At 39.2% G+C, this 23,717-nt stretch overlaps 29 non-coding genes across 29 annotated transcripts; all 29 read left to right on the forward strand.

Annotated features, from left to right (window-relative positions):
* The first annotated feature begins 5,882 nt into the window (after window positions 1-5,882).
* On the forward strand, window positions 5,883-5,955 carry trnav-uac. The gene has a single exon. It is a non-coding gene; the product is annotated as a tRNA-Val (tRNA).
* Window positions 5,956-6,369: 414 nt separating this feature from the next.
* trnav-uac lies at window positions 6,370-6,442 on the forward strand. The gene has a single exon. It is a non-coding gene; the product is annotated as a tRNA-Val (tRNA).
* A 592-nt stretch (window positions 6,443-7,034) lies between these two features.
* On the forward strand, window positions 7,035-7,107 carry trnai-uau. Its single transcript has one exon. It is a non-coding gene; the product is annotated as a tRNA-Ile (tRNA).
* A 271-nt stretch (window positions 7,108-7,378) lies between these two features.
* Window positions 7,379-7,451, forward strand: trnav-uac. Its single transcript has one exon. It is a non-coding gene; the product is annotated as a tRNA-Val (tRNA).
* An 869-nt stretch (window positions 7,452-8,320) lies between these two features.
* trnav-uac lies at window positions 8,321-8,393 on the forward strand. Its single transcript has one exon. It is a non-coding gene; the product is annotated as a tRNA-Val (tRNA).
* A 414-nt stretch (window positions 8,394-8,807) lies between these two features.
* trnav-uac lies at window positions 8,808-8,880 on the forward strand. Its single transcript has one exon. It is a non-coding gene; the product is annotated as a tRNA-Val (tRNA).
* Window positions 8,881-9,472: 592 nt separating this feature from the next.
* trnai-uau lies at window positions 9,473-9,545 on the forward strand. Its single transcript has one exon. It is a non-coding gene; the product is annotated as a tRNA-Ile (tRNA).
* Window positions 9,546-9,816: 271 nt separating this feature from the next.
* Window positions 9,817-9,889, forward strand: trnav-uac. The gene has a single exon. It is a non-coding gene; the product is annotated as a tRNA-Val (tRNA).
* Window positions 9,890-10,758: 869 nt separating this feature from the next.
* trnav-uac lies at window positions 10,759-10,831 on the forward strand. Its single transcript has one exon. It is a non-coding gene; the product is annotated as a tRNA-Val (tRNA).
* Window positions 10,832-11,245: 414 nt separating this feature from the next.
* trnav-uac lies at window positions 11,246-11,318 on the forward strand. The gene has a single exon. It is a non-coding gene; the product is annotated as a tRNA-Val (tRNA).
* Window positions 11,319-11,910: 592 nt separating this feature from the next.
* On the forward strand, window positions 11,911-11,983 carry trnai-uau. Its single transcript has one exon. It is a non-coding gene; the product is annotated as a tRNA-Ile (tRNA).
* A 271-nt stretch (window positions 11,984-12,254) lies between these two features.
* On the forward strand, window positions 12,255-12,327 carry trnav-uac. The gene has a single exon. It is a non-coding gene; the product is annotated as a tRNA-Val (tRNA).
* Window positions 12,328-13,196: 869 nt separating this feature from the next.
* Window positions 13,197-13,269, forward strand: trnav-uac. Its single transcript has one exon. It is a non-coding gene; the product is annotated as a tRNA-Val (tRNA).
* Window positions 13,270-13,683: 414 nt separating this feature from the next.
* On the forward strand, window positions 13,684-13,756 carry trnav-uac. Its single transcript has one exon. It is a non-coding gene; the product is annotated as a tRNA-Val (tRNA).
* A 592-nt stretch (window positions 13,757-14,348) lies between these two features.
* On the forward strand, window positions 14,349-14,421 carry trnai-uau. Its single transcript has one exon. It is a non-coding gene; the product is annotated as a tRNA-Ile (tRNA).
* A 271-nt stretch (window positions 14,422-14,692) lies between these two features.
* trnav-uac lies at window positions 14,693-14,765 on the forward strand. Its single transcript has one exon. It is a non-coding gene; the product is annotated as a tRNA-Val (tRNA).
* Window positions 14,766-15,634: 869 nt separating this feature from the next.
* On the forward strand, window positions 15,635-15,707 carry trnav-uac. Its single transcript has one exon. It is a non-coding gene; the product is annotated as a tRNA-Val (tRNA).
* Window positions 15,708-16,121: 414 nt separating this feature from the next.
* trnav-uac lies at window positions 16,122-16,194 on the forward strand. Its single transcript has one exon. It is a non-coding gene; the product is annotated as a tRNA-Val (tRNA).
* A 583-nt stretch (window positions 16,195-16,777) lies between these two features.
* On the forward strand, window positions 16,778-16,850 carry trnav-uac. The gene has a single exon. It is a non-coding gene; the product is annotated as a tRNA-Val (tRNA).
* Window positions 16,851-17,264: 414 nt separating this feature from the next.
* Window positions 17,265-17,337, forward strand: trnav-uac. The gene has a single exon. It is a non-coding gene; the product is annotated as a tRNA-Val (tRNA).
* Window positions 17,338-17,929: 592 nt separating this feature from the next.
* Window positions 17,930-18,002, forward strand: trnai-uau. Its single transcript has one exon. It is a non-coding gene; the product is annotated as a tRNA-Ile (tRNA).
* A 271-nt stretch (window positions 18,003-18,273) lies between these two features.
* On the forward strand, window positions 18,274-18,346 carry trnav-uac. The gene has a single exon. It is a non-coding gene; the product is annotated as a tRNA-Val (tRNA).
* Window positions 18,347-19,185: 839 nt separating this feature from the next.
* Window positions 19,186-19,258, forward strand: trnav-uac. Its single transcript has one exon. It is a non-coding gene; the product is annotated as a tRNA-Val (tRNA).
* A 414-nt stretch (window positions 19,259-19,672) lies between these two features.
* On the forward strand, window positions 19,673-19,745 carry trnav-uac. Its single transcript has one exon. It is a non-coding gene; the product is annotated as a tRNA-Val (tRNA).
* Window positions 19,746-20,328: 583 nt separating this feature from the next.
* On the forward strand, window positions 20,329-20,401 carry trnav-uac. Its single transcript has one exon. It is a non-coding gene; the product is annotated as a tRNA-Val (tRNA).
* Window positions 20,402-20,815: 414 nt separating this feature from the next.
* Window positions 20,816-20,888, forward strand: trnav-uac. The gene has a single exon. It is a non-coding gene; the product is annotated as a tRNA-Val (tRNA).
* Window positions 20,889-21,931: 1,043 nt separating this feature from the next.
* On the forward strand, window positions 21,932-22,004 carry trnav-uac. Its single transcript has one exon. It is a non-coding gene; the product is annotated as a tRNA-Val (tRNA).
* Window positions 22,005-22,275: 271 nt separating this feature from the next.
* trnav-uac lies at window positions 22,276-22,348 on the forward strand. Its single transcript has one exon. It is a non-coding gene; the product is annotated as a tRNA-Val (tRNA).
* Window positions 22,349-23,106: 758 nt separating this feature from the next.
* Window positions 23,107-23,179, forward strand: trnav-uac. Its single transcript has one exon. It is a non-coding gene; the product is annotated as a tRNA-Val (tRNA).
* Window positions 23,180-23,717: the final 538 nt, after the last annotated feature.

The raw sequence follows: 23,717 nt of genomic DNA on the forward strand, positions 1-23,717 counted from the left end.
TCACAAATTTTTCGCTCATCACTATTATGTACTTATTGTGCAATTTTTGAGTTTGGGAATTCGTTTTTCTAATTCGGATAAACTTACAAAGGTCAGGTTAAAGGTCCTTCTTCAGCTCTTCTATTTTTAAAATTTAATTACATCCTAATTTCATTTATTAGTAGGGATGTAGCGAACCTAAAGGGGCCGATTTACTAATCCCGAAAGGGAAAAAATCGTATTAGAAACGAAAATGTTGCAACTTTTTCGTTGCCGACGCGATTTTTTGTATTTGTCGCGACTTTTTTTTTAATCCACGAGTCCGAATCCCGAAAGGGAAAAAATCGTATTAGAAACGAAAATGTTGCAACTTTTTCGTTGCCGACGCGATTTTTTGTATTTGTCGCGACTTTTTGAAACGACTTGAAACTAGTGATGATTAAACAATCATTTTAAAAACATTTTGACAACACAACTGTGAACAAAACAGGCACAACATCAAATTCCATGTGTGTCTATTAACTGATTTGTTGAACTCAGCATGGAATAGCTTATAAAGGGCTAAAGCTGGCCATACACGGGCAGATCCGCTCGCTTGGCGATGTCGCCAAGCGAGCGGATCTTCACCCGATATCCCCCACCTACGGGTGGCGATATCGGGGAGGCATGTAGACGAATTTGATTGTTTGGCCCTGGGGCCAAACGATAGAATTCTGCATGTGGCAATGGGGCAGTAGGTTGGGGGACCAAGTCGGTCCAAGGGACCCATATCGGCAGCTTCTATCGGCCCGTGTATGGGGGACTTTAGCAGGGCTTTATTTAATGAAGTACACAATGCAAGCATTAGGCATGGCAGCCGGCATCATTGGCTGTAAAGTGAGGCACCAATGCAGCTTAGTAAAAACAATCATAATTTAAACACTTTCATAATTGTATTGAACACTACCTAATCCATCTCCTACCCAAGGTACAGGTAGAGGATGCTGGTCTTTCTTAATTTTGGCTTCTGTACCACTTTTAAAGACTTTGGGGACTGATAGATCTTCAATAGTGATGAGTCGAAAATGCTGCAAATCTTTCTAAAGATTAGCGAAACAGCGGAAAAGGTTGCATGCGAAAAAAATTTATGTGCGAAAAAAAAAGCCGTACGTGTCATTTATTTGAAGTGTGCAAAAATTTTGTTGATGTGTGTGTCAAAAAAATCGATTAGTGATGAGCGTATCTGTCCCGTTTTGCCGAAATTTTTTTTTTGAATCTTTGGAAAGATTCGCTAAGCTGCGAAAATGTCATATGTCAAAAAAAAATTGTTGTGCACGTATCAAAAAAACAGCATTCGCCGCGTGCATCATTTTTTTTTTTTTTGTTTGTGAAAATAACCCACCATGTTGATGTTTTCCAAAGATAACAAACTAAACAATAAACTGTTCTATTTAGGGTTAATATCACTGGAGTGTAAATCTGTTAGGCACCCCCCCCACACTGATTGTAATTAGTGATTAGAGATGTAGCGAACTGTTCGCCGGAGAACTAATTCGCACGAAAATCGGGTGTTCGCAAGTTCGCAAGTTCGCGAACTTTTAGCGAAGTTCGCAATTTTGGGTTCGCCTTAGCTGGAGCCAAATTTTGACCTCTCACCCCAGAGCCAGCAGATACATGGCAGCCAATCAGGCAGCTCTCCCTCCTGGACCACCCCCGGACCACTCCCTTCCATATATAAACCGAAGCCCAGCAGCCATTTTACATTCTGCCTGTGTGTGCTTGATGAGTTAGCATAGGGAGAGAGCTGTGCAGGGGTTTGAGGGACAGTTTAGGTAGCTTTTCTGCTGATCTCATCTGCTGTAACCCAATACGTTACACATAGTAGTGACATTGCATTGCAATAAAATCACCTGAGCGATGTTTTTCCACCAGCAATAATATATTCCGTATCCACTACTGCGGCGTTTTGTCTTTGCGTGTGAACCGGCCGTAACCTTTACACGACTTGATTGGCATGTAGACGCCGGACATTTAAAAGCAGTTTATTACACAAGTTTAGAAATGTAGTGTGATTTCTGCCCTTTACAGCACAAAACGCAACGCTGTGTCAACAACGTATTTTCAGAGAAATTTTTGCCCTTGATCCCCCTCCTGCATGTCACTGTCCAGGTCGTGGCACCCTTTAAACAACTTTAAAATCAGTTTTCTGGGCAGAAATGGCTTTTCTAGGTTTTAAAGTTCGCCTTCCCATTGAAGTCTATGGGGTTCGCAAAGTTCGCAAAAGTTCGCACTTTTTTTGTGAGGTTCACTACATCTCTATTAGTGATGAGCGAATCTGTTCCATTTTGCTTCGTGGAAAAAATTTGCGAATCTTTCAAAAGATTAGCGAAACAGCAAAAAATTTGTGAAATGGCGAAAATGTCGCGCGTCAAAAAAAATTGTCTATCACGCAACTGCAAATGTTTTCATCCGTTTCGCAAAAAAAACCGCCAGTGGTGAAACGCGGAAATTCGCTGCGACTCCATGCCTGGCGATACATTACGCCCATCACTAATTATAATCAATACCTGGGCAAGTGCTCCTCTTAACTGAAAAAAACATTGGGCTGGGGGACTATTCTAGTGAGCGTCGCGCTGCCATCTTGCTCCTGATTCTGGGATCTTTCCTGCCCCCATGCTGTGCGCATTCAAAGTAGAGCAAAGTTTTGGGTTTTCACATCTAAGTTCTGATGTAAAAGTGAACAGCCCAGAAGGGCCACTGGGACAGAAGCGAAAACCATGGAGCTTTACTGATCCACATTCATCTGATCCATTTCGTACTCTAAGGGGCTGATTAACTAATCCACGAATCCGAATGGGAAAAAATCGGATTGGAAATGAACATTTTGCGACTTTTTCGTAGCCATTAGAACAAATTGTAGCGACTTTTTCATAGCCGTTACTACTTGCGTGAATTGTTGCAACTTTTTCGTAGCCGTTACGACTTTTTCGTATTGAGCGCTAGTAAACGGCGGGCAAACCTTTCCAATTTTTTCACAATGGCTATGAAAATTTCCGTATATTGACAGATATGACAATTTACGAAAAAGTTGCGTCGGCGGCGAAAAAATCGCAAAATACCGATCATTGTGAAAAAACCGCATTCGGATGCTTTCGATCTGTTCGTGGATTAGTAAATCGGCCCCTAAGGGGCCGATTTACTAATCCCTGAATCCGAATCCCGAAAGGGAAAAAATCGTATTAGAAACTAAAATTTCGCCGACACGATTTTTTGTATTTGTCACGACTTTTTCGTCACCGTCGCGACTTTATCGTAATTTGCGCAACTAATTCGTGGCCGTCACAATTTTTTCGTATTGAGTGAAAGTAAACGGCGGAAAAAACAATCCGATTTTTTCACGGCGGCGACGGAAAAGTCGCGATGAGCAACGGAAAAATCCCGGGACATATGAAAAAGTCGCAAAAATACCGATCATTATGAAAAAACGCATTCGGACGCCTTTGGACCGTTCGTGGATTAGTGAATCTCCCCCTTAGTAGAGCAGATAAAACAGAGAAACTTGTGATGCTAAGCCAATATAACTAGTGTGCCATTTTGCTTTCATTGCCAGCGTTAGGTCAACAAATACAAAAATCATTCTGTTTTGTAAAGACTAAATTTAATAAAAAAGCGTGAATACGGAAATATGAAAACAGACTCTTTCTGTATGATGAATTAAACCATGAAGAAGGTAAATCTTTAAATACACCGAAATCCTCTATAAATCTCCCAAACAAATTTCAGCTGCTTCCCATGTTGCACATTATTCTTAAGGGATGCTCCATTTTTGTTCTCAGAGCTTGTTTATTTTGGCCTAGCTAGGGTGCCTAGATAGGATTCGTTGCTATAGTTTCCAACATTCTGGAAAGAAGAAATCAATTTGTTGTGTAGTTTCCTAGTGAGATATTTGAGAGGAGGTGATGTTGATATGAAGAAGGAAAGCAGCATCACTGAAACCTAGAGCCATTGTAAGTTATTTACATGTACTGTATGTAGGTTATTAACTTGATTAAAAGTCTGGCAAATGCTGGGGAAGCTTCTCCGAGCTGTGGTTTCATAGTGTAGTGGTCATCATGTCTGATTAACATGCGGAAGTTCCTGTGTTCAATCCCCACTGAAACCTTTGTTTGAGCCTGGCTTTTCTAAAAGTAAGCCATCAAACAAGGCCAACTAAAAAGGCAAAGTTGTGTATACATAGGAATAGCTTGCTGTGCAAATACTGGCGTATTTCGGCCAACGCTTGAAAAATCCGTGCTAAGGCGTTGTCTGCCTTGCTTCAAGCCTTTTCAAGTTAATTCTATGGATGATATTATCGGGCGTTTTTCAGCCGCTGAAAGAATTAGAAAATAAGCAGTGTAAAAATGCCTCGTGTGGCATCAGCCTAAGCTGAGAACACAAATTGTCTACATGTCTATTGGGTAGTTTTAAAAATCCAGTGGAGCGAGAAATGCAATGACATCTTTACATTTCGATTGAAAAAACTAACCTGGAAACCTGGAGGTTCGATCCAATGTGAGGTTTCATAGTGTAGTGTTCATCACGTCTGCTTTACACGCAGAACGTCCTCGGTTCAATCCCTAGTGAAACCATGCATTGGGCTTGTCTGTTTAAAAAGCAGCAAACAAAAGTGGCAAAGCTGCCATATATATCTTAAACCCCGTCAATTATCAGCCTTTGGGTAATACATATAACTTAAGCTGAGCACACAAATTGTCCACATGTCTATTGGGTAGTTTTAAGTGAAACATCAGGAAAACACTAATGAAATGTCTCCCAAGGTGAGCTTTTCCAATAATATGTGTCCAAAAATGGTCCATATATCTACTGGGAAGTTTTGAAAATCATCATGTTTGGATTGGAAAACTTCACTTGTAATCCATGGTTTTATTACTGATAGAAAGATAGAAAGTCTTGGAAATACTATTGGGTCAAATGCAGCCTGTGGTTTCATAGTGTATTGGTCAACATGTCTTCTTTACATGCAGAAGGTCCTGGGTTCAATCCCCAGTGAAACCATGCATTGGCTTTGTTTATTCAAACCGTATGCAAAAATCAAAGCTGCGCTTCATATACAACTTAAACTCTATCATACATCAGGCTGGGAAAATATATATGACTGATGCTGACCATGTAAATTTTTGAGATATGTATTGCGTGGTTGTAAGAAGATAATCCTGGAAAGTGTCATTTCATTAGTCTTTGGAAAGTGAAAAATCAGGAAAACACTAATGAAATGTCTCCCAAGGTGAGGTTTTCCAACGATATGTGTCCAAAAATGGTCCATATATCTTCTGGGAAGTTTTGAAAATCAAGAGAAAGGACTGCATTGGAGAGTTCATATTTGGTTTTGAAAACTTCACTTCTAATCCATGCTTTTATTACTGATAGAAAGATTGAAAGTCTGGAAAATACCGTCGAACAAAACACAGCCTGTGATTTCATAGTGTAGTGGTCATCACATCTGCTTTACACGCAGAAGATCCTGGGTTCATTCCCCAGTGAAACCAAGCATTGGGTTTATCTGTTTAAACAGCAGCCACCTGAAGAGTTAAAGCTGCAATATATACCTTAAACCCCATCAATTATCAGCCTTGGGGTAATACATATAAATTAAGCATAGCACACAAATTGTCCACATGTCTATTGGGTAGTTTTAAGTGAAACATCAGGAAAAAACTAATGAAATGTCTCCCAAGGTGAGGTTTCCCAACGATATGTTTCCAAAAATGGTCCATATATCTACTGGGAAATTTTTAAAATCAAGAGCAAGGACTGCATTGGAGAGTTCATGTTTGGTTTTGAAAACTTCACTTGTAATCCATGGTTTTATTACTGATAGAAATATTGAAAGTCTGGAAAAGACTGTCGGGTCAAGCGCAGCCTGTGGTTTCATAGTGTAGTGGTCATCACGTCTGCTTTACACGCAGAAGGTCCTGGGTTCAATCCCCAGTGAAACCACGCATTGGCTTTGTTTATTCAAACCATATGCAAAAATCAAAGCTGCACTTCATATACAACTTAAACTCTATCATACATCAGGCTGGGAAAATATATATGACAGACGCTGACCATGCAAATTTTTGAGATATGTATTGCGTAGTTGTAAGAAGACAGTCTTGCAAAGTGTCATTTCATTAGTCTTTGGAAAGTGAAAAATCAGGAAAACACTAATGAAATGTCTCCCAAGGTGAAGTTTTCCAACGATATGTGTCCAAAAATGGTCCATATATCTTCTGGGAAGTTTTGAAAATCAAGAGAAAGGACTGCATTGGAGAGTTCATGTTTGGTTTTGAAAACTTCACTTCTAATCCATGCTTTTATTATAGAAAGATTGAAAGTCTGGAAAATACCGTTGCACAAAACACAGCCTGTGGTTTCATAGTGTAGTGGTCATCACATCTGCTTTACACGCAGAAGGTCCTGGGTTCAATCCCCAGTGAAACCATATGTTGGGTTTGGCTGTTTAAACTGCAGCAGCCTGAAAAGGCAAAGCTGCAATTCATACCGTAAACCCTGTTGATTATCATGCTTGGGGTAATACATATAAGTTAAGCTGAGCACAAAAATTGTCCACGTGTCTATTGGGTAGTTTTAAAAATCCAGTGGAGCGAGAAACCCAAAAACATCTTTACATTTCGATTGGAAAAACTAAGCTGGAAACCTTGAGGTTTTCTCCAAGGTGAGGTTTCATAGTGTAGTGGTCATCACGTCTGTATTACACGCAGAAGGTCCTGTAAATTTTTGAGATATGTATTGTGTGGTTGTAAGATGACAATCTTGGAAAGTGTCATTTCATTAGTGTTTGTAAAATTAAACAACAGGAAAAAACTAATGAAATATCTCCCAGGGTGAGGATTCCCAACGATATGTGTCCAAAAATGGTCCATATATCTACTGGGAAGTTTTGAAAATCAAGAGCAAGGACTGCATTGGAGAGTTCATGTTTGGTTTTGAAAACCTCTCTTGTAATCCATAGTTTTATTACTGATAGAAAGATTGAAAGTCTGGAAAAAACTGTTGGGTCAAGTGCAGCCTGTGGTTTCATAGTGTAGTGGTCATCATGTCTGCTTTATACGCCGAAGGCCCTGGGTTCATTCCCCAGTGAAAGCATTCATTGGGTTTGTCTGTTTAAACTGTAGCAACCTGAAGAGGCAAAGCTGCCATTCATACCATAAACCCCGTTGACTATCAGGCTTGGGGTAGTACATATAAGTTAAGCTGAGAACAAAAATTGTCCACATGTCTATTGGGTAGTTTAAAAATGCAGTGGAGCGAGAAACGCAATGACATCTTTTGATTTCGATTGGAAAAACTAACCTGGAAACTTGGAGGTTTGATCCAAGGTGAGGTTTCTTCCTAGGTGAGGCTTTGTCCAAGGTGAGGTTTCATAGTGTAGTGGTCATCACGTCTGCTTTACACGCAGAAGGTCCTGGGTTCAATCCCCAGTGAAACCATGCATTGGCTTTGTTTATTCAAACCGTATGCAAAAATCAAAGCTGCGCTTCATATACAACTTAAACTCTATCATACATGAGGCTGGGAAAATATATATGACTGATGCTGACCATGTAAATTTTTGACATATGTATTGCGTGGTTGTAAGAAGATAATCCTGGAAAGTGTCATTTCATTAGTCTTTGGAAAGTGAAAAATCAGGAAAACACTAATGAAATGTCTCCCAAGGTGAGGTTTTCCAACGATATGTGTCCAAAAATGGTCCATATATCTTCTGGGAAGTTTTGAAAATCAAGAGAAAGGACTGCATTGGAGAGTTCATATTTGGTTTTGAAAACTTCACTTCTAATCCATGCTTTTATTACTGATAGAAAGATTGAAAGTCTGGAAAATACTGTCGAACAAAACACAGCCTGTGATTTCATAGTGTAGTGGTCATCACATCTGCTTTACACGCAGAAGATCCTGGGTTCATTCCCCAGTGAAACCATGCATTGGGTTTATCTGTTTAAACAGCAGCCACCTGAAGAGTTAAAGCTGCAATATATACCTTAAACCCCATCAATTATCAGCCTTGGGGTAATACATATAAATTAAGCATAGCACACAAATTGTCCACATGTCTATTGGGTAGTTTTAAGTGAAACATCAGGAAAAAACTAATGAAATGTCTCCCAAGGTGAGGTTTCCCAACGATATGTTTCCAAAAATGGTCCATATATCTACTGGGAAATTTTTAAAATCAAGAGCAAGGACTGCATTGGAGAGTTCATGTTTGGTTTTGAAAACTTCACTTGTAATCCATGGTTTTATTACTGATAGAAATATTGAAAGTCTGGAAAATACTGTCGGGTCAAGCACAACCTGTGGTTTCATAGTGTAGCGGTCATCACGTCTGCTTTACACGCAGAAGGTCCTGGGTTCAATCCCCAGTGAAACCATGAGTTGGCTTTGTTTATTCAAACCATTTGCAAAAATCAAAGCTGCACTTCATATACAACTTAAACTCTATCATACATCAGGCTGGGAAAATATATATGACAGACGCTGACCATGCAAATTTTTGAGATATGTATTGCGTAGTTGTAAGAAGACAGTCTTGCAAAGTGTCATTTCATTAGTCTTTGGAAAGTGAAAAATCAGGAAAACACTAATGAAATGTCTCCCAAGGTGAAGTTTTCCAACGATATGTGTCCAAAAATGGTCCATATATCTTCTGGGAAGTTTTGAAAATCAAGAGAAAGGACTGCATTGGAGAGTTCATGTTTGGTTTTGAAAACTTCACTTCTAATCCATGCTTTTATTATAGAAAGATTGAAAGTCTGGAAAATACCGTTGCACAAAACACAGCCTGTGGTTTCATAGTGTAGTGGTCATCACATCTGCTTTACACGCAGAAGGTCCTGGGTTCAATCCCCAGTGAAACCATATGTTGGGTTTGGCTGTTTAAACTGCAGCAGCCTGAAAAGGCAAAGCTGCAATTCATACCGTAAACCCTGTTGATTATCATGCTTGGGGTAATACATATAAGTTAAGCTGAGCACAAAAATTGTCCACGTGTCTATTGGGTAGTTTTAAAAATCCAGTGGAGCGAGAAACCCAAAAACATCTTTACATTTCGATTGGAAAAACTAAGCTGGAAACCTTGAGGTTTTCTCCAAGGTGAGGTTTCATAGTGTAGTGGTCATCACGTCTGTATTACACGCAGAAGGTCCTGTAAATTTTTGAGATATGTATTGTGTGGTTGTAAGATGACAATCTTGGAAAGTGTCATTTCATTAGTGTTTGTAAAATTAAACAACAGGAAAAAACTAATGAAATATCTCCCAGGGTGAGGTTTCCCAACGATATGTGTCCAAAAATGGTCCATATATCTACTGGGAAGTTTTGAAAATCAAGAGCAAGGACTGCATTGGAGAGTTCATGTTTGGTTTTGAAAACCTCTCTTGTAATCCATAGTTTTATTACTGATAGAAAGATTGAAAGTCTGGAAAAAACTGTTGGGTCAAGTGCAGCCTGTGGTTTCATAGTGTAGTGGTCATCATGTCTGCTTTATACGCCGAAGGCCCTGGGTTCATTCCCCAGTGAAAGCATTCATTGGGTTTGTCTGTTTAAACTGTAGCAACCTGAAGAGGCAAAGCTGCCATTCATACCATAAACCCCGTTGACTATCAGGCTTGGGGTAGTACATATAAGTTAAGCTGAGAACAAAAATTGTCCACATGTCTATTGGGTAGTTTAAAAATGCAGTGGAGCGAGAAACGCAATGACATCTTTTGATTTCGATTGGAAAAACTAACCTGGAAACTTGGAGGTTTGATCCAAGGTGAGGTTTCTTCCTAGGTGAGGCTTTGTCCAAGGTGAGGTTTCATAGTGTAGTGGTCATCACGTCTGCTTTACACGCAGAAGGTCCTGGGTTCAATCCCCAGTGAAACCATGCGTTGGCTTTGTTTATTCAAACCGTATGCAAAAATCAAAGCTGCGCTTCATATACAACTTAAACTCTATCATACATGAGGCTGGGAAAATATATATGACTGATGCTGACCATGTAAATTTTTGACATATGTATTGCGTGGTTGTAAGAAGATAATCCTGGAAAGTGTCATTTCATTAGTCTTTGGAAAGTGAAAAATCAGGAAAACACTAATGAAATGTCTCCCAAGGTGAGGTTTTCCAACGATATGTGTCCAAAAATGGTCCATATATCTTCTGGGAAGTTTTGAAAATCAAGAGAAAGGACTGCATTGGAGAGTTCATATTTGGTTTTGAAAACTTCACTTCTAATCCATGCTTTTATCACTGATAGAAAGATTGAAAGTCTGGAAAATACTGTCGAACAAAACACAGCCTGTGATTTCATAGTGTAGTGGTCATCACATCTGCTTTACACGCAGAAGATCCTGGGTTCATTCCCCAGTGAAACCATGCATTGGGTTTATCTGTTTAAACAGCAGCCACCTGAAGAGTTAAAGCTGCAATATATACCTTAAACCCCATCAATTATCAGCCTTGGGGTAATACATATAAATTAAGCATAGCACACAAATTGTCCACATGTCTATTGGGTAGTTTTAAGTGAAACATCAGGAAAAAACTAATGAAATGTCTCCCAGGGCGAGGTTTCCCAACGATATGTTTCCAAAAATGGTCCATATATCTACTGGGAAGTTTTGAAAATCAAGAGCAAGGACTGCATTGGAGAGTTCATGTTTGGTTTTGAAAACTTCACTTGTAATCCATGGTTTTATTACTGATAGAAATATTGAAAGTCTGGAAAAGACTGTCGGGTCAAGCGCAGCCTGTGGTTTCATAGTGTAGTGGTCATCACGTCTGCTTTACACGCAGAAGGTCCTGGGTTCAATCCCCAGTGAAACCATGAGTTGGCTTTGTTTATTCAAACCATTTGCAAAAATCAAAGCTGCACTTCATATACAACTTAAACTCTATCATACATCAGGCTGGGAAAATATATATGACAGACGCTGACCATGCAAATTTTTAAGATATGTATTGCGTAGTTGTAAGAAGACAGTCTTGCAAAGTGTCATTTCATTAGTCTTTGGAAAGTGAAAAATCAGGAAAACACTAATGAAATGTCTCCCAAGGTGAAGTTTTCCAACGATATGTGTCCAAAAATGGTCCATATATCTTCTGGGAAGTTTTGAAAATCAAGAGAAAGGACTGCATTGGAGAGTTCATGTTTGGTTTTGAAAACTTCACTTCTAATCCATGCTTTTATTATAGAAAGATTGAAAGTCTGGAAAATACCGTTGCACAAAACACAGCCTGTGGTTTCATAGTGTAGTGGTCATCACATCTGCTTTACACGCAGAAGGTCCTGGGTTCAATCCCCAGTGAAACCATATGTTGGGTTTGGCTGTTTAAACTGCAGCAGCCTGAAAAGGCAAAGCTGCAATTCATACCGTAAACCCTGTTGATTATCATGCTTGGGGTAATACATATAAGTTAAGCTGAGCACAAAAATTGTCCACGTGTCTATTGGGTAGTTTTAAAAATCCAGTGGAGCGAGAAACCCAAAAACATCTTTACATTTCGATTGGAAAAACTAAGCTGGAAACCTTGAGGTTTTCTCCAAGGTGAGGTTTCATAGTGTAGTGGTCATCACGTCTGTATTACACGCAGAAGGTCCTGTAAATTTTTGAGATATGTATTGTGTGGTTGTAAGATGACAATCTTGGAAAGTGTCATTTCATTAGTGTTTGTAAAATTAAACAACAGGAAAAAACTAATGAAATATCTCCCAGGGTGAGGATTCCCAACGATATGTGTCCAAAAATGGTCCATATATCTACTGGGAAGTTTTGAAAATCAAGAGCAAGGACTGCATTGGAGAGTTCATGTTTGGTTTTGAAAACCTCTCTTGTAATCCATAGTTTTATTACTGATAGAAAGATTGAAAGTCTGGAAAAAACTGTTGGGTCAAGTGCAGCCTGTGGTTTCATAGTGTAGTGGTCATCATGTCTGCTTTATACGCCGAAGGCCCTGGGTTCATTCCCCAGTGAAAGCATTCATTGGGTTTGTCTGTTTAAACTGTAGCAACCTGAAGAGGCAAAGCTGCCATTCATACCATAAACCCCGTTGACTATCAGGCTTGGGGTAGTACATATAAGTTAAGCTGAGAACAAAAATTGTCCACATGTCTATTGGGTAGTTTAAAAATGCAGTGGAGCGAGAAACGCAATGACATCTTTTGATTTCGATTGGAAAAACTAACCTGGAAACTTGGAGGTTTGATCCAAGGTGAGGTTTCTTCCTAGGTGAGGCTTTGTCCAAGGTGAGGTTTCATAGTGTAGTGGTCATCACGTCTGCTTTACACGCAGAAGGTCCTGGGTTCAATCCCCAGTGAAACCATGCATTGGCTTTGTTTATTCAAACCGTATGCAAAAATCAAAGCTGCGCTTCATATACAACTTAAACTCTATCATACATGAGGCTGGGAAAATATATATGACTGATGCTGACCATGTAAATTTTTGACATATGTATTGCGTGGTTGTAAGAAGATAATCCTGGAAAGTGTCATTTCATTAGTCTTTGGAAAGTGAAAAATCAGGAAAACACTAATGAAATGTCTCCCAAGGTGAGGTTTTCCAACGATATGTGTCCAAAAATGGTCCATATATCTTCTGGGAAGTTTTGAAAATCAAGAGAAAGGACTGCATTGGAGAGTTCATATTTGGTTTTGAAAACTTCACTTCTAATCCATGCTTTTATTACTGATAGAAAGATTGAAAGTCTGGAAAATACTGTCGAACAAAACACAGCCTGTGATTTCATAGTGTAGTGGTCATCACATCTGCTTTACACGCAGAAGATCCTGGGTTCATTCCCCAGTGAAACCATGCATTGGGTTTATCTGTTTAAACAGCAGCCACCTGAAGAGTTAAAGCTGCAATATATACCTTAAACCCCATCAATTATCAGCCTTGGGGTAATACATATAAATTAAGCATAGCACACAAATTGTCCACATGTCTATTGGGTAGTTTTAAGTGAAACATCAGGAAAAAACTAATGAAATGTCTCCCAAGGTGAGGTTTCCCAACGATATGTTTCCAAAAATGGTCCATATATCTACTGGGAAATTTTTAAAATCAAGAGCAAGGACTGCATTGGAGAGTTCATGTTTGGTTTTGAAAACTTCACTTGTAATCCATGGTTTTATTACTGATAGAAATATTGAAAGTCTGGAAAATACTGTCGGGTCAAGCACAACCTGTGGTTTCATAGTGTAGCGGTCATCACGTCTGCTTTACACGCAGAAGGTCCTGGGTTCAATCCCCAGTGAAACCATGAGTTGGCTTTGTTTATTCAAACCATTTGCAAAAATCAAAGCTGCACTTCATATACAACTTAAACTCTATCATACATCAGGCTGGGAAAATATATATGACAGACGCTGACCATGCAAATTTTTGAGATATGTATTGCGTAGTTGTAAGAAGACAGTCTTGCAAAGTGTCATTTCATTAGTCTTTGGAAAGTGAAAAATCAGGAAAACACTAATGAAATGTCTCCCAAGGTGAAGTTTTCCAACGATATGTGTCCAAAAATGGTCCATATATCTTCTGGGAAGTTTTGAAAATCAAGAGAAAGGACTGCATTGGAGAGTTCATGTTTGGTTTTGAAAACTTCACTTCTAATCCATGCTTTTATTATAGAAAGATTGAAAGTCTGGAAAATACCGTTGCACAAAACACAGCCTGTGGTTTCATAGTGTAGTGGTCATCCCATCTGCTTTACACGCAGAAGGTCCTGGGTTCAATCCCCAGTGAAACCATATGTTGGGTTTGGCTGTTTAAACTGCAGCAGCCTGAAAAGGCAAAGCTGCCATTCATACCGTAAACCCTGTTGATTATCATGCTTGGGGTAATACATATAAGTTAAGCTGAGCACAAAAATTGTCCACGTGTCTATTGGGTAGTTTTAAAAATCCAGTGGAGCGAGAAACCCAAAAACATCTTTACATTTCGATTGGAAAAACTAAGCTGGAAACCTTGAGGTTTTCTCCAAGGTGAGGTTTCATAGTGTAGTGGTCATCACGTCTGTATTACACGCAGAAGGTCCTGTAAATTTTTGAGATATGTATTGTGTGGTTGTAAGATGACAATCTTGGAAAGTGTCATTTCATTAGTGTTTGTAAAATTAAACAACAGGAAAAAACTAATGAAATATCTCCCAGGGTGAGGTTTCCCAACGATATGTGTCCAAAAATGGTCCATATATCTACTGGGAAGTTTTGAAAATCAAGAGCAAGGACTGCATTGGAGAGTTCATGTTTGGTTTTGAAAACCTCTCTTGTAATCCATAGTTTTATTACTGATAGAAAGATTGAAAGTCTGGAAAAAACTGTTGGGTCAAGTGCAGCCTGTGGTTTCATAGTGTAGTGGTCATCATGTCTGCTTTATACGCCGAAGGCCCTGGGTTCATTCCCCAGTGAAAGCATTCATTGGGTTTGTCTGTTTAAACTGTAGCAACCTGAAGAGGCAAAGCTGCCATTCATACCATAAACCCCGTTGACTATCAGGCTTGGGGTAGTACATATAAGTTAAGCTGAGAACAAAAATTGTCCACATGTCTATTGGGTAGTTTAAAAATGCAGTGGAGCGAGAAACGCAATGACATCTTTTGATTTCGATTGGAAAAACTAACCTGGAAACTTGGAGGTTTGATCCAAGGTGAGGTTTCTTCCTAGGTGAGGCTTTGTCCAAGGTGAGGTTTCATAGTGTAGTGGTCATCACGTCTGCTTTACACGCAGAAGGTCCTGGGTTCAATCCCCAGTGAAACCATGCATTGGCTTTGTTTATTCAAACCGTATGCAAAAATCAAAGCTGCGCTTCATATACAACTTAAACTCTATCATACATGAGGCTGGGAAAATATATATGACTGATGCTGACCATGTAAATTTTTGACATATGTATTGCGTGGTTGTAAGAAGATAATCCTGGAAAGTGTCATTTCATTAGTCTTTGGAAAGTGAAAAATCAGGAAAACACTAATGAAATGTCTCCCAAGGTGAGGTTTTCCAACGATATGTGTCCAAAAATGGTCCATATATCTTCTGGGAAGTTTTGAAAATCAAGAGAAAGGACTGCATTGGAGAGTTCATATTTGGTTTTGAAAACTTCACTTCTAATCCATGCTTTTATCACTGATAGAAAGATTGAAAGTCTGGAAAATACTGTCGAACAAAACACAGCCTGTGATTTCATAGTGTAGTGGTCATCACATCTGCTTTACACGCAGAAGATCCTGGGTTCATTCCCCAGTGAAACCATGCATTGGGTTTATCTGTTTAAACAGCAGCCACCTGAAGAGTTAAAGCTGCAATATATACCTTAAACCCCATCAATTATCAGCCTTGGGGTAATACATATAAATTAAGCATAGCACACAAATTGTCCACATGTCTATTGGGTAGTTTTAAGTGAAACATCAGGAAAAAACTAATGAAATGTCTCCCAGGGCGAGGTTTCCCAACGATATGTTTCCAAAAATGGTCCATATATCTACTGGGAAGTTTTGAAAATCAAGAGCAAGGACTGCATTGGAGAGTTCATGTTTGGTTTTGAAAACTTCACTTGTAATCCATGGTTTTATTACTGATAGAAATATTGAAAGTCTGGAAAAGACTGTCGGGTCAAGCGCAGCCTGTGGTTTCATAGTGTAGTGGTCATCACGTCTGCTTTACACGCAGAAGGTCCTGGGTTCAATCCCCAGTGAAACCATGAGTTGGCTTTGTTTATTCAAACCATTTGCAAAAATCAAAGCTGCACTTCATATACAACTTAAACTCTATCATACATCAGGCTGGGAAAATATATATGACAGACGCTGACCATGCAAATTTTTAAGATATGTATTGCGTAGTTGTAAGAAGACAGTCTTGCAAAGTGTCATTTCATTAGTCTTTGGAAAGTGAAAAATCAGGAAAACACTAATGAAATGTCTCCCAAGGTGAAGTTTTCCAACGATATGTGTCCAAAAATGGTCCATATATCTTCTGGGAAGTTTTGAAAATCAAGAGAAAGGACTGCATTGGAGAGTTCATGTTTGGTTTTGAAAACTTCACTTCTAATCCATGCTTTTATTATAGAAAGATTGAAAGTCTGGAAAATACCGTTGCACAAAACACAGCCTGTGGTTTCATAGTGTAGTGGTCATCACATCTGCTTTACACGCAGAAGGTCCTGGGTTCAATCCCCAGTGAAGCCATATGTTGGGTTTGGCTGTTTAAACTGCAGCAGCCTGAAAAGGCAAAGCTGCCATTCATACCATAAACCCTGTTGATTATCATGCTTGGGGTAATACATATAAGTTAAGCTGAGCACAAAAATTGTCCACATGTCTACTGGGTAGTTTTAAAAATCCAGTGGAGCGAGAAACCCAAAAACATCTTTATATTTCGATTGGAAAAACTAAGCTGGAAACCTTGAGGTTTTCTCCAAGGTGAGTTTTCATAGTGTAGTGGTCATCACGTCTGTATTACACGCAGAAGGTCCTGCAAATTTTTGAGATATGTATTGTGTGGTTGTAAGATGACAATCTTGGAAAGTGTCATTTCATTACAGGAAAACAACAGGAAAAAACTAATGAAATGTCTCCCAGGGCGAGGTTTCCCAACGATATGTGTCCAAAAATGGTCCATATATCTACTGGGAAGTTTTGAAAATCAAGAGCAAGGACTGCATTGGAGAGTTCATGTTTGGTTTTGAAAACTTCACTTGTAATCCATGGTTTTATTACTGATAGAAATATTGAAAGTCTGGAAAAGACTGTCGGGTCAAGCGCAGCCTGTGGTTTCATAGTGTAGTGGTCATCACGTCTGCTTTACACGCAGAAGGTCCTGGGTTCAATCCCCAGTGAAACCATGCATTGGCTTTGTTTATTCAAACCATATGCAAAAATCAAAGCTGCACTTCATATACAACTTAAACTCTATCATACATCAGGCTGGGAAAATATATATGACAGACGCTGACCATGCAAATTTTTGAGATATGTATTGCGTAGTTGTAAGAAGACAATCTTGCAAAGTGTCATTTCATTAGTCTTTGGAAAGTGAAAAATCAGGAAAACACTAATGAAATGTCTCCCAAGGTGAAGTTTTCCAACGATATGTGTCCAAAAATGGTCCATATATCTTCTGGGAAGTTTTGAAAATCAAGAGAAAAGACTGCATTGGAGAGTTCATGTTTGGTTTTGAAAACTTCACTTCTAATCCATGGTTTTATTATAGAAAGATTGAAAGTCTGGAAAATACCGTTGCACAAAACACAGCCTGTGGTTTCATAGTGTAGTGGTCATCACATCTGCTTTACACGCAGAAGGTCCTGGGTTCAATCCCCAGTGAAACCATATGTTGGGTTTGGCTGTTTAAACTGCAGCAGCCTGAAAAGGCAAAGCTGCAATTCATACCGTAAACCCTGTTGATTATCATGCTTGGGGTAATACATATAAGTTAAGCTGAGCACAAAAATTGTCCACGTGTCTATTGGGTAGTTTTAAAAATCCAGTGGAGCGAGAAACCCAAAAACATCTTTACATTTCGATTGGAAAAACTAAGCTGGAAACCTTGAGGTTTTCTCCAAGGTGAGGTTTCATAGTGTAGTGGTCATCACGTCTGTATTACACGCAGAAGGTCCTGTAAATTTTTGAGATATGTATTGTGTGGTTGTAAGATGACAATCTTGGAAAGTGTCATTTCATTAGTGTTTGTAAAATTAAACAACAGGAAAAAACTAATGAAATATCTCCCAGGGTGAGGTTTCCCAACGATATGTGTCCAAAAATGGTCCATATATCTACTGGGAAGTTTTGAAAATCAAGAGCAAGGACTGCATTGGAGAGTTCATGTTTGGTTTTGAAAACCTCTCTTGTAATCCATAGTTTTATTACTGATAGAAAGATTGAAAGTCTGGAAAAAACTGTTGGGTCAAGTGCAGCCTGTGGTTTCATAGTGTAGTGGTCATCATGTCTGCTTTATACGCCGAAGGCCCTGGGTTCATTCCCCAGTGAAAGCATTCATTGGGTTTGTCTGTTTAAACTGTAGCAACCTGAAGAGGCAAAGCTGCCATTCATACCATAAACCCCGTTGACTATCAGGCTTGGGGTAGTACATATAAGTTAAGCTGAGAACAAAAATTGTCCACATGTCTATTGGGTAGTTTAAAAATGCAGTGGAGCGAGAAACGCAATGACATCTTTTGATTTCGATTGGAAAAACTAACCTGGAAACTTGGAGGTTTGATCCAAGGTGAGGTTTCTTCCTAGGTGAGGCTTTGTCCAAGGTGAGGTTTCATAGTGTAGTGGTCATCACGTCTGCTTTACACGCAGAAGGTCCTGGGTTCAATCCCCAGTGAAACCATGCATTGGCTTTGTTTATTCAAACCGTATGCAAAAATCAAAGCTGCGCTTCATATACAACTTAAACTCTATCATACATGAGGCTGGGAAAATATATATGACTGATGCTGACCATGTAAATTTTTGACATATGTATTGCGTGGTTGTAAGAAGATAATCCTGGAAAGTGTCATTTCATTAGTCTTTGGAAAGTGAAAAATCAGGAAAACACTAATGAAATGTCTCCCAAGGTGAGGTTTTCCAACAATATGTTACATAGTTACATAGTTACATAGTTACATAGGGTTGAAAAAAGACCTGTGTCCATCAAGTTCAACCCATCCAAGTAAACCCAGCACACCTAACCCACACCTACCAATCTATACTCACATACATAAACTATAAATACAACCACTAGTACTAACTGTAGATATTAGTATCACAATAGCCTTGGATATTCTGATTGATCAAGAACTCATCCAGGCCCCTCTTAAAGGCATTAACAGAATCTGCCATTACCACATCACTAGGAAGGGCATTCCATAACCTCACTGCCCTCACCGTGAAAAACCACCTACGCTGCTTCAAATGGAAGCTCCGTTCCTCTAATCTAAAGGGGTGACCTCTGGTGCGTTGATTGTTTTTATGGGAAAAAAGAACATCCCCCAACTGCCTATAATCCCCTCTAATATGTGTCCAAAAATGGTCCATATATCTTCTGGGAAGTTTTGAAAATCAAGAGCAAGGACTGCATTGGAGAGTTCATATTTGGTTTTGAAAACTTCACTTGTAATCCATGGTTTTATTACTGATAGAAATATTGAAAGTCTGGAAAATACTGTCGGGTCAAGCACAACCTGTGGTTTCATAGTGTAGTGGTCATCACGTCTGCTTTACACGCAGAAGGTCCTGGGTTCAATCCCCAGTGAAACCATGAGTTGGCTTTGTTTATTCAAACCATTTGCAAAAATCAAAGCTGCACTTCATATACAACTTAAACTCTATCATACATCAGGCTGGGAAAATATATATGACAGACGCTGACCATGCAAATTTTTGAGATATGTATTGCGTAGTTGTAAGAAGACAGTCTTGCAAAGTGTCATTTCATTAGTCTTTGGAAAGTGAAAAATCAGGAAAACACTAATGAAATGTCTCCCAAGGTGAAGTTTTCCAACGATATGTGTCCAAAAATGGTCCATATATCTTCTGGGAAGTTTTGAAAATCAAGAGAAAGGACTGCATTGGAGAGTTCATGTTTGGTTTTGAAAACTTCACTTCTAATCCATGCTTTTATTATAGAAAGATTGAAAGTCTGGAAAATACCGTTGCACAAAACACAGCCTGTGGTTTCATAGTGTAGTGGTCATCACATCTGCTTTACACGCAGAAGGTCCTGGGTTCAATCCCCAGTGAAACCATATGTTGGGTTTGGCTGTTTAAACTGCAGCAGCCTGAAAAGGCAAAGCTGCCATTCATACCATAAACCCTGTTGATTATCATGCTTGGGGTAATACATATAAGTTAAGCTGAGCACAAAAATTGTCCACATGTCTACTGGGTAGTTTTAAAAATCCAGTGGAGCGAGAAACCCAAAAACATCTTTACATTTCGATTGGAAAAACTAAGCTGGAAACCTTGAGGTTTTCTCCAAGGTGAGTTTTCATAGTGTAGTGGTCATCACGTCTGTATTACACGCAGAAGGTCCTGCAAATTTTTGAGATATGTATTGTGTGGTTGTAAGATGACAATCTTGGAAAGTGTCATTTCATTACAGGAAAACAACAGGAAAAAACTAATGAAATGTCTCCCAGGGCGAGGTTTCCCAACGATATGTGTCCAAAAATGGTCCATATATCTACTGGGAAGTTTTGAAAATCAAGAGCAAGGACTGCATTGGAGAGTTCATGTTTGGTTTTGAAAACTTCACTTGTAATCCATGGTTTTATTACTGATAGAAATATTGAAAGTCTGGAAAAGACTGTCGGGTCAAGCGCAGCCTGTGGTTTCATAGTGTAGTGGTCATCACGTCTGCTTTACACGCAGAAGGTCCTGGGTTCAATCCCCAGTGAAACCACGCATTGGCTTTGTTTATTCAAACCATATGCAAAAATCAAAGCTGCACTTCATATACAACTTAAACTCTATCATACATCAGGCTGGGAAAATATATATGACAGACGCTGACCATGCAAATTTTTGAGATATGTATTGCGTAGTTGTAAGAAGACAATCTTGCAAAGTGTCATTTCATTAGTCTTTGGAAAGTGAAAAATCAGGAAAACACTAATGAAATGTCTCCCAAGGTGAAGTTTTCCAACGATATGTGTCCAAAAATGGTCCATATATCTTCTGGGAAGTTTTGAAAATCAAGAGAAAAGACTGCATTGGAGAGTTCATGTTTGGTTTTGAAAACTTCACTTCTAATCCATGGTTTTATTATAGAAAGATTGAAAGTCTGGAAAATACCGTTGCACAAAACACAGCCTGTGGTTTCATATTGTAGTGGTCATCACATCTGCTTTACACGCAGAAGGTCCTGGGTTCAATCCCCAGTGAAACCATATGTTGGGTTTGGCTGTTTAAACTGCAGCAGCCTGAAAAGGCAAAGCTGCAATTCATACCATAAACCCTGTTGATTATCATGCTTGGGGTAATACATATAAGTTAAGCTAAGCACAAAAATTGTCCACGTGTCTATTGGGTAGTTTTAAAAATCCAGTGGAGCGAGAAACCCAAAAACATCTTTACATTTCGATTGGAAAAACTAAGCTGGAAACCTTGAGGTTTTCTCCAAGGTGAGGTTTCATAGTGTAGTGGTCATCACGTCTGTATTACACGCAGAAGGTCCTGTAAATTTTTGAGATATGTATTGTGTGGTTGTAAGATGACAATCTTGGAAAGTGTCATTTCATTAGTGTTTGTAAAATTAAACAACAGGAAAAAACTAATGAAATATCTCCCAGGGTGAGGTTTCCCAACGATATGTGTCCAAAAATGGTCCATATATCTACTGGGAAGTTTTGAAAATCAAGAGCAAGGACTGCATTGGAGAGTTCATGTTTGGTTTTGAAAACCTCTCTTGTAATCCATAGTTTTATTACTGATAGAAAGATTGAAAGTCTGGAAAAAACTGTTGGGTCAAGTGCAGCCTGTGGTTTCATAGTGTAGTGGTCATCACATCTGCTTTACACGCAGAAGAACCTGGGTTCATTCCCCAGTGAAACCATGCATTGGGTTTATCTGTTTAAACAGCAGCCACCTGAAGAGTTAAAGCTGCAATATATACCTTAAACCCCATCAATTATCAGCCTTGGGGTAATACATATAACTTAAGCATAGCACACAAATTGTCCACATGTCTATTGGGTAGTTTTAAGTGAAACATCAGGAAAAAACTAATGAAATGTCTCCCAAGGTGAGGTTTCCCAACGATATGTTTCCAAAAATGGTCCATATATCTACTGGGAAATTTTTAAAATCAAGAGCAAGGACTGCATTGGAGATTTCATGTTTGGTTTTGAAAACTTCACTTGTAATCCATGGTTTTATTACTGATAGAAATATTGAAAGTCTGGAAAATACTGTCGGGTCAAGCGCAGCCTGTGGTTTCATAGTGTAGTGGTCATCACGTCTGCTTTACACGCAGAAGGTCCTGGGTTCATTCCCCAGTGAAACCATGCATTGGGTTTGTCTGTTTAAACTGTAGCAACCTGAAGAGGCAAAGCTGCCATTCATACCATAAACCCCGTTGACTATCAGGCTTGGGGTAGTACATATAAGTTAAGCTGAGAACAAAAATTGTCCACGTGTCTTTTGGGTAGTTTAAAAATGCGGTGGAGCGAGAAACGCAATGACATCTTTTGATTTCGATTGGAAAAACTAACCTGGAAACTTGGAGGTTTGATCCAAGGTGAGGTTTCGTCCTAGGTGAGGCTGCGTCCAAGGTGAGGTTTCATAGTGTAGTGGTCATCACGTCTGCTTTACACGCAGAAGGTCCTGGGTTCAATCCCCAGTGAAACCATGCATTGGCTTTGTTTATTCAAACCGTATGCAAAAATCAAAGCTGCGCTTCATATACAACTTAAACTCTATCATACATCAGGCTGGGAAAATATATATGACTGAGGCTGACCATGCAAATTTTTGAGATATGTATTGCGTAGTTGTAAGAAGACAATCTTGCAAAGTGTCATTTCTTTATTCTTTGGAAAGTGAAAAATCAGGAAAACACTAATGAAATGTCTCCCAAGGTGAAGTTTTCCAACGATATGTGTCCAAAAATGGTCCATATATCTTCTGGGAAGTTTTGAAAATCAAGAGAAAGGACTGCATTGGAGAGTTCATGTTTGGTTTTGAAAACGTCACTTCTAATCCATGCTTTTATTATAGAAAGATTGAAAGTCTGGAAAATACCGTTGCACAAAACACAGCCTGTGGTTTCATAGTGTAGTGGTCCTCACGTCTGCTTTACACGCAGAAGGTCCTGGGTTCATTCCCCAGTGAAACCATATGTTGGGTTTGTCTGTTTAAACTGCAGCAGCCTGAAAAGGCAAAGCTGCCATTCATACCATAAACCCTGTTGATTATCATGCTTGGGGTAATACATATAAGTTAAGCTGAGCACAAAAATTGTCCACATGTCTATTGGGTAGTTTAAAGATGCAGTGGAGCGAGAAACGCAATGACATCTTTTGATTTCGATTGGAAGAACTAACCTTGAAACTTGGAGGTTTGATCCAAGGTGAGGTTTCGTCCTAGGTGAGGCTTTGTCCAAGGTGAGGTTTCGTAGTGTAGTGGTCATCACGTCTGCTTTACACGCAGAAGGTCCTGGGTTCAATCCCCAGTGAAACCATGCATTGGCTTTGTTTATTCAAACCGTATGCAAAAATCAAAGCTGCGCTTCATATACAACTTAAACTCGATCATACATCAGGCTGGGAAAATATATATGACTGACGCTGACCATGTAAATTTTTGAGATATGTATTGCGTGGTTGTAGGAATATAATCCTGGAAAGTGTCATTTCATTAGTCTTTGGAAAGTGAAAAATCAGGAAAACACTAATGAAATGTCTCCCAAGGTGAGGTTTTCCAACGATATGTGTCCAAAAATGGTCCATATATCTTCTGGGAAGTTTTGAAAATCAAGAGAAAGGACTGCATTGGAGAGTTCATATTTGGTTTTGAAAACTTCACTTCTAATCCATGCTTTTATTACTGATAGAAAGATTGAAAGTCTGGAAAATACCGTCGTACAAAACACAGCCTGTGGTTTCATAATGTAATGGTCATCACGTCTGCTTTACACGCAGAAGGTCCTGGGTTCAATCCCCAGTGAAACCATGCGTTGGCTTTGTTTATTCAAACCGTATGCAAAAATCAAAGCTGCG

The sequence above is a fragment of the Xenopus tropicalis genome, chromosome 6, assembly GCF_000004195.4.
Source record: "Xenopus tropicalis strain Nigerian chromosome 6, UCB_Xtro_10.0, whole genome shotgun sequence".
NCBI classification, from domain to species: domain Eukaryota; kingdom Metazoa; phylum Chordata; class Amphibia; order Anura; family Pipidae; genus Xenopus; species Xenopus tropicalis.